Genomic DNA, 13,806 nt, shown 5'->3' on the forward strand with positions numbered 1-13,806 from the left:
GTGTTACTTAATGATATTTTAACCATCGACAGGGAGTAATGCAAGCAGAGATTATTTGGGTTAAATAGCAAAAAAAGGAGGATCCCTTTACTTGTTGTTATCAGTAACATTTTGCAGGTACATTGTCTTCATGTTGTGCATATCCAGGTTCAGACCTTCGTGCAAGAGCAGAGCCACACTGTATCTCCTCTCTATGGATCGAAATTGCTTTTCTAATTTTAAAGTAGGCCCACCTAATGCTTAAGTGGGCACTGTAGAAAATGGAGAAAATCAAAATATGGCATACTCAATATTAAAGTCCTCAGACTGGGATTGGGACACTCCTCCGAGTAATAAACTAGATATTGAGTTTTTACTTATTGCTTTATTAAAAAAAGGATTGTTGGGACCAACAACGGCTCACAGAAGTGCAATTTTAGCTAGTCCAGCAGAAGAAGCAATGAAAATGTTGTTGCATGGGCACAGAGTTAATAAATTGACCTCCAGTCTCATATGGCCTCTGGGGATGCGAGAGACAAAAGCTTGTTGTTAAACTTCAGAGCAGGAGGGGAGCTGGACAGCCAGCACACACGCTCCATACCACAACTGAGGAGGCCAGCAGCTGACTTTAAAAAAAATGAATGAAGAAAGGAGGTGTGTGTGTGTGTGTGTGTGTGTGTGTGTGTGTGTGTGTGTGCGCGCGCGCGCGTGTGCGTGTGTGCGTGCGTGTGTGTTCCTGTAAGATGGCTTACAATGTGGGTTACAGACCTGATGTTGGCCTTTCATCAAATAACTAACCCCTTCTCCCTCTCCACCCTTCTTATTTACTCTGTGCAGTTTAGAAAGGTCTATTTCTTTGAATTTAAGTGAAGTACTGCATTGTCTAAGGTTATTTAAAGTCAGTTTGGCCCTGGTTTGAGTTGTTTTAAGACCATGACGGGAGCTCTGTTCTCATCATTATCCAGACTGTTTAAAAAACACTAAACCAACGGTCTGTAGGCTAAAACCCTAAATTACTGTTTATTTCTTCCTGTTGCTTTTCAGGCACAAATACCTAAAAAGTCAAGCTGTTGCTAAGGGCCACTTTAGCCGAGCCTGTGCAGGGACCACAATACCAGTATAGGTTAAAGGTGGCTCAGAAAAACTCTGTTGTGACAGACGACAGCTGTGGTTAGCTTACATTCACAACAATACATTGGATTGAAATTGTGAACAAGTCTCATGGCTCAACAGTCCTGGCTCCAGCTCTGTTTATTTTGGTGCAAACCAAAACCAAATCATGGTGCAGAAAATGGTTTTGACAGCTTTAGAAACTCCTAGAATAGCTGCATACCACCAAAGGGCAGGGCTGTCATCGACTAGATGGGCACATACGGGTACTTCACAAACTGTCACGACCACACCCCTTTTGGAGGATAGAAAAGCTCAGATCCTATAGATGTCAATGCAATTTGACATGTGTTGGGATTATAATTCTGACACATCTGAATGCATATATTTCATGTTATACGAACACTTGTTTTATAGACATATCTTTTAATCAGTCCCTCCAGAAAGTCGCGATCCTGCGATTGCAATACTTGACGCAAAGTCAACGAAAGTCTGCAATATTTGCGGAGACTTGCGATTTTTCTGCGTATTACCACATTTTCCAGCTGACCGGAAGTCATTTGGAAAGTCATCAGACGCGTCATCAAATTGCGCCAATGGCATTGCAGTATGAAGAAACACTCTGTATTGACGTAAGAATTTGCACTGTGTAAATGCATACAATATGTGTTGAATTTATCAAAATGTTATGTTTACAGAAGACGTAGCTTACATGTTGTTTTAAAGTCACATTGTCTGGTTTGAGAGCTACAATATTCACTCAGGATTTATAGCAACATTATTGGGGTCCATGTTTTGAAACTCATTAAGTAAAACTAAAGAAGAGAACTATAAAAAACATTTGCAGCTATTTTTGTAATAGTCAGTATGATTATTATAGCAAGTGATTACATGACTTTTTTTTTTTTTTTTTTTTTTTGGAGGTAGTAGTTTAAAAAAAAATCACATTACTTTTTCTCCTTTTGTCATTAGCTGCAATTTTTTGTCATTTGCTGCAATTTCCTGCAAAAAATCACATAAAAATGCACAATTTTTGACAAAATTGGCCGCAAATTCAAGGTTTTTTTGCCGTGAGATCCTAGAGGGACTGTTTAATTGTTTTGCAGCCTTGCCTGAACCTGAATGTTCATGATACCTTAATTAATAAAACAGGGATACCCAACTTGATTTGCCACTTTTGGAAAGTGACAGGAGGCCAGGGGACAACTAATAAACAAATATTATTATAACATGATGTTTATCAGTTTACAATAAATCAATTGCATGTTTTAAACATTTTGACATGTGCTGTCCTTACTCATCTTTGCCAAGAGGCAAATTTAGTCCCGGCAGCCCTCCACAGGTCAGGTGGCTTATTATGCATTTGGCACTTTATTTACATTCACATAATAAAATAATTCCCAGTAGTTGGCGGGCCACTCGCTACTCTGTTGCAGGCCACTTTTGGCCCAAGACCTGTAGGGTTGGGTACCGAAACTCGGTACTTTTTGTACTTGGTACCGATTCATGTTGGTACTACCGAGTACCGATTCACTTAAAATGAATCGGTGCCAAATTTCGGTACCTGAGGTGGAGGTGGAGCGAGAGCGCATGACTCACACCTCAGACTCAGCAACAATGGCGAGCCGAAAGCGATCCAAAGTCTGGCTGCACTTCACGCCAGTCGACGGAGACAGTGCTTGCTGCAATATTTGCAACGCAACGTGCAAGGCAGGCGGGGTAAAGACTTCCAATTTAAGGAATTGTATTTATTTCTATTTAAATCTTTTTATTGAATTTTCAAAATAAATGCATGTGCAGACAAAAGTTAACGTGCAGCACTGTTCCTAAATGTTCTCAATAAAATGTTGAAACTGAGAAGTTTAGACTTTAAAAAATACCGAAATAAGGTACCGTTTGGTATCGGTACCGAATTCCAGATATTGGTACCGGTACTGTATTGGTTCAATTATGAACAGTACCCAACCCTAATGGCCTGTAAGTTTAGTATCACTGCCTTAATAAATGAAGGCCTGCGAGATGCAATGATGCTCCACCACAAAATACTGTCCATCTCCACCCAAGCAGTGCTCGACCGAGTTGGAAAAGAGACTGAATAAGTAAGATGTATAAAAGAATTAACCATCATAACATTTTTACAGGCCTCCATGCATGCAGCTTTCTGCTGTTTACTAACCTGTTTTCTGACCCGTCCTTGAGTTCTGAAAAAAAAGAAAGGCATGCTTTTCTGCTGCTGTCTCCCGGCATTGGGACATTTTTGCAAGTTTTCCCATGTTCAAAAGAACTTGTACACATGCTAATGTTAGTCATTAATGTTAGTTCTTCATCAGCAGTAACTGTCACAAGCATTACTTATCCATTTACCACACAACAGTGAATAATCAGCATCCTATCTCAGTGTGAAGGCCTTGGTTAACCCACTACTTAACACCTTTTTCGTATCTCTCCAATTTGTCTACTGACAGCACATTTCTTTGTGTCATATGAGTCTGGTCTATACCAGAGCATCATTATCAAAGCACCTGCATCAGATACTAGCTGATAGCTAGTAGCTCTAGATGCTGTTTCCTCATTCCTCCCTCTTTGTGACCTAATAAGGTTTTGTGGTTATGATGATCTGCATTAGCCTTGTGCTGTCAAAGCTCTCATTAAACGTCTCCTCATTAGGTCACTGATGTGCTGCAGAAGGGATGGCAGACTTTATCTCTTCTTGGCAGACTGTTGCTGTTTGGTTGCCATAGGAGTTTGTGTGAACTTAATCAGGTGCAATTGTGGGAATGATAGCCATGCTAGTGTTCTGATACAATTTTGATCAGTCAGTCAGTGCACTTCTTTGGTCCAGACTAAAATATATGGGAAATTATTGGATGGATCTGTTACAGACACCCAGGGCCTCCAGAATATGGACCCTGATGACATTGGTGATCTCCTGATATGCTAACATATCTCACAAAGCTGCTAGCATGACTGTGGACTTCCTGCCTTTAGATGTTTGAGTAATTTGTAATGTTTTGAAACCAAGTGAGAAACTTCCTGTTCACTGGTATGCTGATGGAATTTTATCTCAGTGTTACTTCATCTGACAAACCTCATGTTTGCACCTCCACCATGCTATAGTTTCACTGTGACATTTTGGGGCTAAAAATGCTATTCTGAAATGTGTATATATAAAATCTATTTAAATTTTCAACCTTTAGACAACAGCTGTGTATTGCAGAGGAAACCTGGTTCCAAACATGATTTTTCATTACTTTGGGAATTTAATTAAAACCATTGATTTGGTGTTTGTAAAAACCTCAAAACAATGAGGTTACCTGTGCATTGGAGCCATCCAACGCAGTCCAGTTCTGCAGAAATCAGACATCAGTAGCGAAAGCCATCTTCTATGTGTGAGAGGGGGCAGAGACTTCAGTACTGCCAGCCAGTCACAACAGTTTTTGCTATAGCAGCTACAAGCTGAAAGAGACACTGAATAGATTGTATAAGTATCAGTTTTCCCATAAAATACTCATGTCGTTGATGTGTTTTTCTTTTAAATTAAGTGTAATGACATACTTTTAGAGAGTGATACAATAAATAACCTGCTCCTTTAAACACATGGCCTGGTTTTAAGTATGTTGCTGAAAAGCTCTTTGGCTAAGCGGCTAGAAACTACAGAACTACACTGTGCTGTCAGTTAATGGGTCGGGTTGAGCAAGCCCTGATTTTGTGTGTGTGAGTGTGCATGCATGTGTGTGCAGTTTGAGCTCAACATATGGCTGTAGCCTTCCCTGTCAGTTGTTTACATCTGTTCGGTGTCATTAAATGAAACTGTGTGCATGCATGTCGGTGCAGTGTGTGTGTGCGAGTGTGTGTTCACCCCCCGTGTTTTATTTCCTCTGTGCGGCGGATGTGGGCTGCCTGTTCACTCAGTCTGCACTTCTGCTTTGTCTGTCCTCTTCTGAGTCGTCTCTGATTGCCCCACACTTACTGTCAGCCAACATGTTTCCATCCAATTCAATGCAGTTATTAAAGGAGGTTTGTTGTAAATGTCACAGAAAAAAAAGCCTCATGGATCTATTCCTTCATGGGGAAACTGGGAGGAGTCTTTCGTGAACTGATAAATACTGGACAAGTTGTTAGTGTCATCTAATGAATGCCATGGCTTGTATCATTATAGAATAAAGTCCCCCTCTTGTAGCACAGAGCAGAGTGCACATCTTCATGGTTTGTTGCATCAACAGGGACCAGAAGTTCGTTATTCATTCTAATGGAGGGTAAATGAGGTTGCGGTATGCTCAAATCTTTTGTCATGCTTTAATTTACAGTATTTTTAGTGTCATGTCTGAACGTTTCTCTCTGTGTCTGGCTGAAATTTGCTGGTGTGTTTTGTCTCTCAGAGCACAGCAGCTGGTGGGGAGGGGGAATCCCTCCTCAGTCCCATGGGAGGTAACCAGAGAAAAGGCAGAGACACAGACAGGCAGGCTGTAGGACAACACCACCAGTCTGCCAACAAACATATACTGTGCCATACATGGCCTGCTCTGCAGCCTGGATGTGTGTATGTATGTGGAGGAGGGAGCATGGGTCAGAACTACTCCACGATTCTCATATCCATTGTTTGCTGTGAGCCATGAGGTTGATAGCATGTTGGCAGGCATCTGGATGTCTGCAGCATTTAGCTGGTTTAAGGTGTAGAGATCTACCTTTACAACCAGTTATCAGCTGGTTGAGGGCTCAGTGAATGAGACAGCCACACTGTGAATGAGTGAGCTGTAATTGGTTGAAGGGGAACACTACCCCAATAAGTTAAAAAGTTTAGTCAATAGTTGTGAACATGATCTAATTTCTAACAAAGCCAGAAACCACAGAAGTGAGTCTCAAACTTGTGATGTCATAATATAAAGTGTGGAGCTGCTCCAAGGACAGTAAATGGGAGTCCGATTTTGTGAACCCACAGAATGTTTGCTTTCTTTTTAACCAGTGAGCTTAAATGCAGATTTATAGTTTTGAGTCAGCTCTATGCAGAGCCTACATCATAGCCTATGTCATTGTGAGCATTTATACTTGTGCGGGGGTGTGTCTGTGTCACTGTGCAGTTACACCTCCAAAACAAGAGTCGGCGGTATGGTTTCTGTGAGTGCTGTAAAGTTTAGTTGATTCAAAACACACATTAGACATGGCTTAGCGACAGTTTTGATTACAAGTACACAAATCAGCTTCACTATAACTCACAGGATTCACAGACAAAGGACTTGTCTTTATCTGGGCACATTTTCCCCACAAATACAACATGCTAATGTTATTAGCACAAGCCTATGGCATTTTACATTGTATAAATTAGCCTAGGGACTAGCGGAGTTTTCCCCTACTCATATGAAGGCAGGCTAAATTACACACAAGACTTAAAATGCTATTTTGTGGAGGCTTTTCTTCACAATTTATTGTTTCTTACTTGTGAAATACAAGTAAATAAAAGCTTCCACTGAGGGAAATAGTTACATTTTTGGGGAGATACATTTGAGGCTAAGCTGTTGATTCGACACAGAAGTATAAATCCCACTTTATTCTATTGTGTTCTCAGTTCTGAAACAGGAAATGTACCCATATACTCAGGACATTCTCAATTCATTGTCTATGGAGCAGTTCCAAATTTATACCCTAAGATAGGGGTGTGCGATATGGACAAAAAATAATATCTCGATATTTTGGGGGATTTTGATGATAATGATAATTAGACGATATTCTTTTACATATGTGTTTTTAACAGCCTGAGTTATAGCTCATTAATTGTTTCTCATGGATGATAATGGACACAATGTTTTAAAGGAAAAATGTTCTTAACATTTCTTGCTGCTTTTTTACCTGCTCGCTCTGTTTGACTCTGGTGACAGCCTTTTGTAGCGTCAATTCCAGATCCATTTGCAACTGTTCAGATAGTTTGAACAGAATAGATAGTTTGTCCCCCAGACTCACCACAAGCCTGTCCCTCACCATCTCATCATGTAGAGCCCCATAACCGCAGTGCTCCGCCAGGCAGTGCAGCGCCGTAATGAAACTGTCGGCCGTCTCGCCTGTTTCTTGATGCCGCTGATTAAACTTTACTCTCTCAAAGATCACATTCCTGCGATTCTCTTCTGCTTGGGTCTCCAATCCAGAAGCAATGTGGAATCTGTCGAAGCGTTTAATCCATTTAGGCCAGCCTTCAGCCTTCAAGGTGAACTTTTCCGGCGGGGAGACATGAAACTGTGCCATGTTGCCACTTCATTTAGCTAACTGTGGCTAGGCTAGGTAGCTCCGTAGACGGTCCTGCGAACTGCGAACTTTCCCGACCTACAACTAGACACTTTGGCGTGTCACTATATGCAGACTAAGTCACTAGTACTGTCGCTCGCGTCTGACTTTACTTCTGACACCATGTTCAGTTATTTATTGGTATAACCGCAAACCACTCATGAGCCACACAGGCTTCAGGTACTTGAGCAACCCTTTAATTGTTCCCCTGCAACACAATACAGCATCACCTTAGTTCCCACCTGACAGGCTGGGACCTATCACTGCAGTTGACCCACGTCTTCCAAAGCTGCTGGAGCATCCGTGGGCGGTGTTGCCATGTCATCTCGCTAATGCTTGTTTAGCAGCAGGCTAACCTGCCGGGAAGGTGCCAGTGAGAGATCATGTGACCACCTAGGCGTACTGCGGCGTGCTGCTGCACGCAAGTTACGTAACTCTTGTTCAGTGAATGTGTGGGGTTTCAACCTGGTTTCAACGTGTGTTTTCAGTTGTTTTTGTGAAGTCATTTGCATACTCGATAACATAAATTTGCGCATCCTTAAAACAACAATGACGATATTATCGTTAACGATATATGTCGCCCACCCCTACCCTAAGACATCACAAATTTAATTTTTAACACCCTGGCTTTTGGATTTGGGAGAGAATTGTTCACTAACATTATTGATCTGTCTGAGATGATGGGAATGAGGTGTATGAATTTTGGAAAATGGCTTAGTTTTGGGGTGCCCCCTACCTCACCTGGTAGAGTGGGTGCCCCGTGTACAATGGTTGTGTCCTTGCTGCAGCAGCTGCAGGACTGAGTCCAACCCACGGCCTTTTGTTGCATTCATCCCTACTATCTCTCCTCCTTTCACACTGTATCTGTCCTATCAAATAGAGACAACAAAAGCCCCAAAAATATCTTAAAAAAAGAAAAAGGGGCGTAGTTCCCTTTTTAATGTTGTCTTAACTTTCCAAGTGCTTCATGCACTGGGCGGTAAACTTGCATGAGCTGCATCATATCTGACAACTGAGAGTGAGATTGCATTCACAAGCTAACTTCTAAATAGGGAAGTCACTTTTTCCAGTCTTGGTGGCTCTTTATTGTTCTTCATTTAACTGCTTTCAGTTTTAAAGCAGTGTTTTCCAACTTGTTTGCCTTGAGATTAGGCCTGGGCACTATAGTAATATTATACAGATAATGTGATATGAGACTAGATAACGTTGTAGATTTTGGATGATATAGTGTCTTAAGCGTTGTCTTCTCCTTAATTTAAAGGCTGCATTACAGTGAATTGATGTAATATTCTGAACTTCCCAAACTGTTTTATTATTTGCCTTTAACCACTTCGTTTTTATATTCACATTACTGATGATTATTTATCAAAAACAGTTTCAGATTCGCCAAAGGAGACTGGTATTTCTTAAATCCACAATGAGCTCAGCAAATCACCTGAAAACCCCTGTCAAAGCTTTGATTAATTGTGCATATTTCTCACTGAAGCTTTGATGCCCAAAAACTGGTATTCAGGACAGCCTGGCATGACATAAAACATACAGCAGGGTAATAAAACATAGAACTGGAGTTACATTTGTAATCCCTGTTACAGTAAAAGCTAGATTCTTCAAATCACTTACATGTTAGAGGCCAAGATCACATGTCTCGCGAAAGTGGCTTGCATCGGTATATTGGGAACTACTGGTATTGTAAAAGCGTCCTGTCGTAGCACCACTAATCACACTGAAAGAATACTTCAATATAAAAGTGCTGTGCTAGAAATTTGCCATACCTCAACATAATTTGGCAAAGTTAACCCCATGCTTGTAAGCCAGAATGGACCACTTTTGGACCTACTAATTGGAGACACTGATTTGTTGGGCACTATTTTTAGCTGCGGATGAATACACATTTGTTGCTCTAGTGAGTATTTGTGGCAGCATGGCAGTGTATGTGGGATTAAGTCAAAATTTTGAAAGGAATTAAGGGAGGGTGTCATTAGTTCCACCATCCTCCTGTCAGTCAGTTAGAGCTCTCTACAATGACATCACATCTATCTCAAGTATAAAGTATGCCACCGCTGGGAACTCAGCCCAGCAGCACTCTCTATTGTTTTAAACTTTTGACAGTTTGTAGTACAGACAGACAAGATGATAGAGAGGCTGAAGGACAGCTGACCCACACCAAAGGTCTCAGGCTGGATTTGAAACCAGGACATTGTGGTTGCATGCAAGGGTCTCTACTTTCTTTATTTCCTTTATCCGTAGTAGCTCCTGTCTCCTCTGGGCTCAGCAGGCAGCCATTAGTTAATGGGCCTGAGTCCCATTCCTCCTGGCTCTGTGTTTGTCCCTCAACACATTGTAACACTATAAGAGTGTGTGTAAATAATCTAATGGTGTGGAGTGGACTGCCTGGTGAATAATGAAAGCCGAAGCCCTGCCTGTCTTATGTAACCCAGCAGATCCATTAACTCCCTCAGTGTTTGGTGTCCAGATGGCTGATTCACTGGGGAAGTCGGTACACGATCGAGACGGCATGGGGCCCAGGAGGGGTTGAAATGTTTCAGTTTGTGTATACTTACTCTAGAGTTGTCATAAGATTACTGCACCATTTTAGTTAATAAATCTGCCCTTCTCAGTCTCAGAAGATGAGATGGTGGAGTGAAAGATGTTGCTGTAACTTTTCTGAAGCATACCAAATACAGGAAGTCCAGAGACCATTTTTATTGAACTGACAGACTTGTTTGACAGATTTATGCACGTATTATAATTCTGTCATTGAGCAGTGATTTGTAGGGAACAGTTACAGACTTGTGACAACTGTGATGACCCAGGATTAACCCCTGACAACAGTCTGGCTTAAATGGGTCAAATGAGAGTTGAATGCATGTTCATTAACCTACATTGTGTGTGGAAGTTGCATGAAGTGGCACTTGCTCTTAAATTACTGTAGTAGTAGAACTGATTGCACAAATTCTGCTCTTTTAGATCACAGATATGCTTGAAGAGCATGCTCCTCTTGGTTGGAGTGTGAACTTTGTTGCATTAAGTTACAAACTTGATTTGGCTACTGTTTTTGACTCTGTTGACCATAACATACTTATTGATTGACTGAGGTAGTGGGTGGTTGTCTGTGAGGTCTCTTTTATACCAGGAAGTTTTCTGTCATAATTGACAACTATTCCTCTTATATCAACCTAGTGTTTTGTGGAGTGCCCCAAGGGTCTAACCTTGGTCCTATACAGTTTTCTTTTGGTATGTTCACCCTTTCATGAAGATGACACCCAGTTGTAGGCCTGTGCTGATAATTATGTTATCGCCTTATTGTATGATCTGTGGACATGTTCTCAATCTTTTTGCTGACCTTGATAATTGTTTTTACATGTTTGTCTACATTAGAATGTCAGCAGTGTTTTAGCCAACATGGCCCCAGAGTAAACAGCAGCAAGAAAAATAAGACAACTCTTCAAAGATGACACAGTGTAGTTTACCGGTAGCCTGCAGCTGCGCTTTTGGAGTGAAAGAGGCACAGTCCTGGTAGCTTGCCAACCCCTGGCAATGAGCTAAAACGTCCATCGTTTGTAGTTTCATCCTTCATCCTCCACTCTATAAATCCACTAGCAAACTGCCAGGCTCTCAGGCCGTTTATACCCAGGAGCCAACTGCAACACCAGCTAGATTATGGAGGTAACTGCAGTGTTCTCAGAGCTTCACTAAGCTTGTGTGTGCAAGAGGCATCACTTTGTTTTTTTATATTGTTCAAATTTTGTATTACTGAGTAATTTTAGGCTACTCCCACAAAGATACTATAATTTTATACATATATTTAACTTGTATATTAACAGGTGTTTATTACATTTTTAAAAATATGTTAATTATTTTTTTTTCATATTCTAAGTCCACTGTGTAAGTATTCTCAAGAATTGAAAGTTCATTGCTCTTTGAAAGGTTGTACTTGAATTATTATGCTGTTATATTATTATATCAGTGACATAAAAGGGTCTCTAAATGACAACAACATTGTTTATCGCAATTATGTCTGGGACAGTATATATTGTCCAACAAAAGTGGTTGTAATGACAAGCCTACCTAGTTGAAGAATTTAGGATTCCATTTTGACTCGTGCCTTTGTTTATCAAAACAACATCACAAAACTTGCTCGGTCATGCTCAGACATATTGAGTTATCCATTCTTACCTTCCCAGTTATTATACATGAAAGAATTCAGAGAATGCTAATTGGCAACTATTTGGATAATTGATTAATTGTTGGACTCATTCTTCAAAGTTAAAACACCAAAAACAAGCAATTTGGTAACATCACAATGTAATGACCATTTTGTTCATTTTCAGACATTTACTGATAGAGAGAAAAAGATTAATTTGTAATGAAAATAATTAATCAATTAGATTATTGTAATGCAGTTTTCTCTGGTTTATCTCACTTTTTAATTAAATGACTCCAACTTGTTCAAAACTCTGCTGCCAAACTTCTAACCAACACCATACAGCCCTCTGACATTACTCCAATTTAGAAATTATTTCAATTTAAGTAAATTAGAATTGAAGGCAAAGCATTGCAGAGCTACTAAAATCAAACTGTTCTTCATAGTGTCTGAGGTCATCAGTGTCCCTCAGACTAAACATAAATCTAAAGAAGACAAAGATTTTGCTAGTGCGGACCCTTAGTTCTGGAAGGGCTAACTATATCATGATACAATTGATTCTGTTAAGATTGTTATTAAGAGTGTTATTATTTTTATACCTGTCTATATCTAGCTTTATTCAAACAAAGAAATGAAACGTCACCATTGCCCATGTTAAATGCATTTTCTCTGTGATCAGAAAGTCTTTAACACTACTTCAGTACTTGTAGCTACTGTAACCATTTCAATGTTTCACCTTAACTGAATAATCTTATGTTTTATATCTAATCTAATGATGTCTAATACCAGCCTCAGTCTGAGGGATCGTGGTGAATTGCATAACTACTTACTGTATTTTCTTTCCTGTGGTGTAACTGGTTTTCACACTAATGCAGTGTGCATGCCGTTGCCATGACAATTTGAACACTTTTACAGTTCTACCGTCTGCTTAATCTGTTTGCCTGTTGGTTGCTTTTCAATCTGTAGCACTCTGAGTTGGAGAAGTTTCATGCACAGATAATTAAAAAGCCATCATGCATGGCAAAGGGCTATATGTTGCTTGCTGTTAGCTTGCAGTTTTATAAACTTGTTCCATTTTATTGAGGGTCTTTTGCACTGCCTAAATGGATCCGTCATTCTTTAATTTTCTGTCCGTGCGAGTTTACTGTGTACTTGTTAGGTGTCGTCAGGAGTTCTGAGTGTGTTCATAGTGTATTTCCCCTTTTGCATGACACACTGAGATTTGCATACGAGAGCTAAAGCAAAGCCAGCCGCCTGTAGGAGGGAAAGAAGACAGAGGAGGAAGTGTGAGGTTGAAAGATGGAAGGGGAGAGGAGAGGAGTCAGTGTACGAGGAAGGAGACAGACTAAGGGGAGGGAGGGTGCATAAGGTCTGAGTTGATTTGCCAAGTACAATACATCAGAAAAGGAGAGTAACTCCCTATCATCTGTTGCGGACTGGAAATAAATCTCCCATTAAGAGTCTAACACCACCATCTTTATTCACTTGAGCTGCTGTGAGAAGTAAAAACATCCCTCCTTAGCCTGTCTTTCCCCAGACTATGACCTCTCTACATTCAGAGTGTTGGGGAAAAACAAGAGGCATTACAAACAAAGTTGTCGGCCATAACACAGTTATTCTAACAAACATATTAGCTAGACCATACTTAGCCCAGAGCATTAAAGGAACACCCCTGCATTTTGGAAAATGAATGTTTGCTATTAAAACCACCATCATTAGGTCTTGGACATGGTTAGTTAAGCTGAGCACAAAGATTGCCAGAAAAGATGGGTAATCTGCCATTGTAGCTTCACCAAAACTAAAAGAACTGCATTCTGACAAAGCCAAAACAATTGTATTTACATGTTGTGTCTTGTTATCTAGCTGAGTCACCTGGGTTTGGTTTAGTCACAACAACATGTGCACTCAATCACTGCACCCAGGAGTTTTCTGTCAAGAAATAGCAAAGGAGAACAACTTCTCCCAGTACCACAATTTTCATTTGTGTACTGAATGTGATGTAAAAAAAAAAAAATTATTTTAGCTATTGAAAAGTGATTTTTCTTTTCTGATTATAACAAAGAAAGTCTAACATATCCCCCTGTGCTGACGGTCTTTGTACTGAGCTAGGCTGGGTCTGGTCTTCAGGGTGTACCAGCCGAGATCTGAAGGTGTTGAATAGTTTGTGCTGATTCCTTGTGCCTTAAATACTCTGGCCAGATGTTCCAACATCAAAAGAAAATGTTGGTATCGTACGTTTCTGCAAACCATGAATATGTTATTTTCCATGTTTCATATCAACATTTCAAAAATGACGTACT

At 40.3% G+C, this 13,806-nt stretch overlaps 1 protein-coding gene across 2 annotated transcripts in view; it reads left to right on the top strand.

Annotated features, from left to right (window-relative positions):
• Positions 1-13,806, top strand: part of lrch4 (leucine-rich repeats and calponin homology (CH) domain containing 4) — an 83,620-nt gene that overhangs the window by 11,291 nt on the left and 58,523 nt on the right. The gene's annotated exons all lie outside the window — the stretch shown is intronic.

Source organism: Epinephelus lanceolatus, chromosome 22 (genome assembly GCF_041903045.1).
Source record: "Epinephelus lanceolatus isolate andai-2023 chromosome 22, ASM4190304v1, whole genome shotgun sequence".
Lineage (NCBI taxonomy): Eukaryota > Metazoa > Chordata > Actinopteri > Perciformes > Serranidae > Epinephelus > Epinephelus lanceolatus.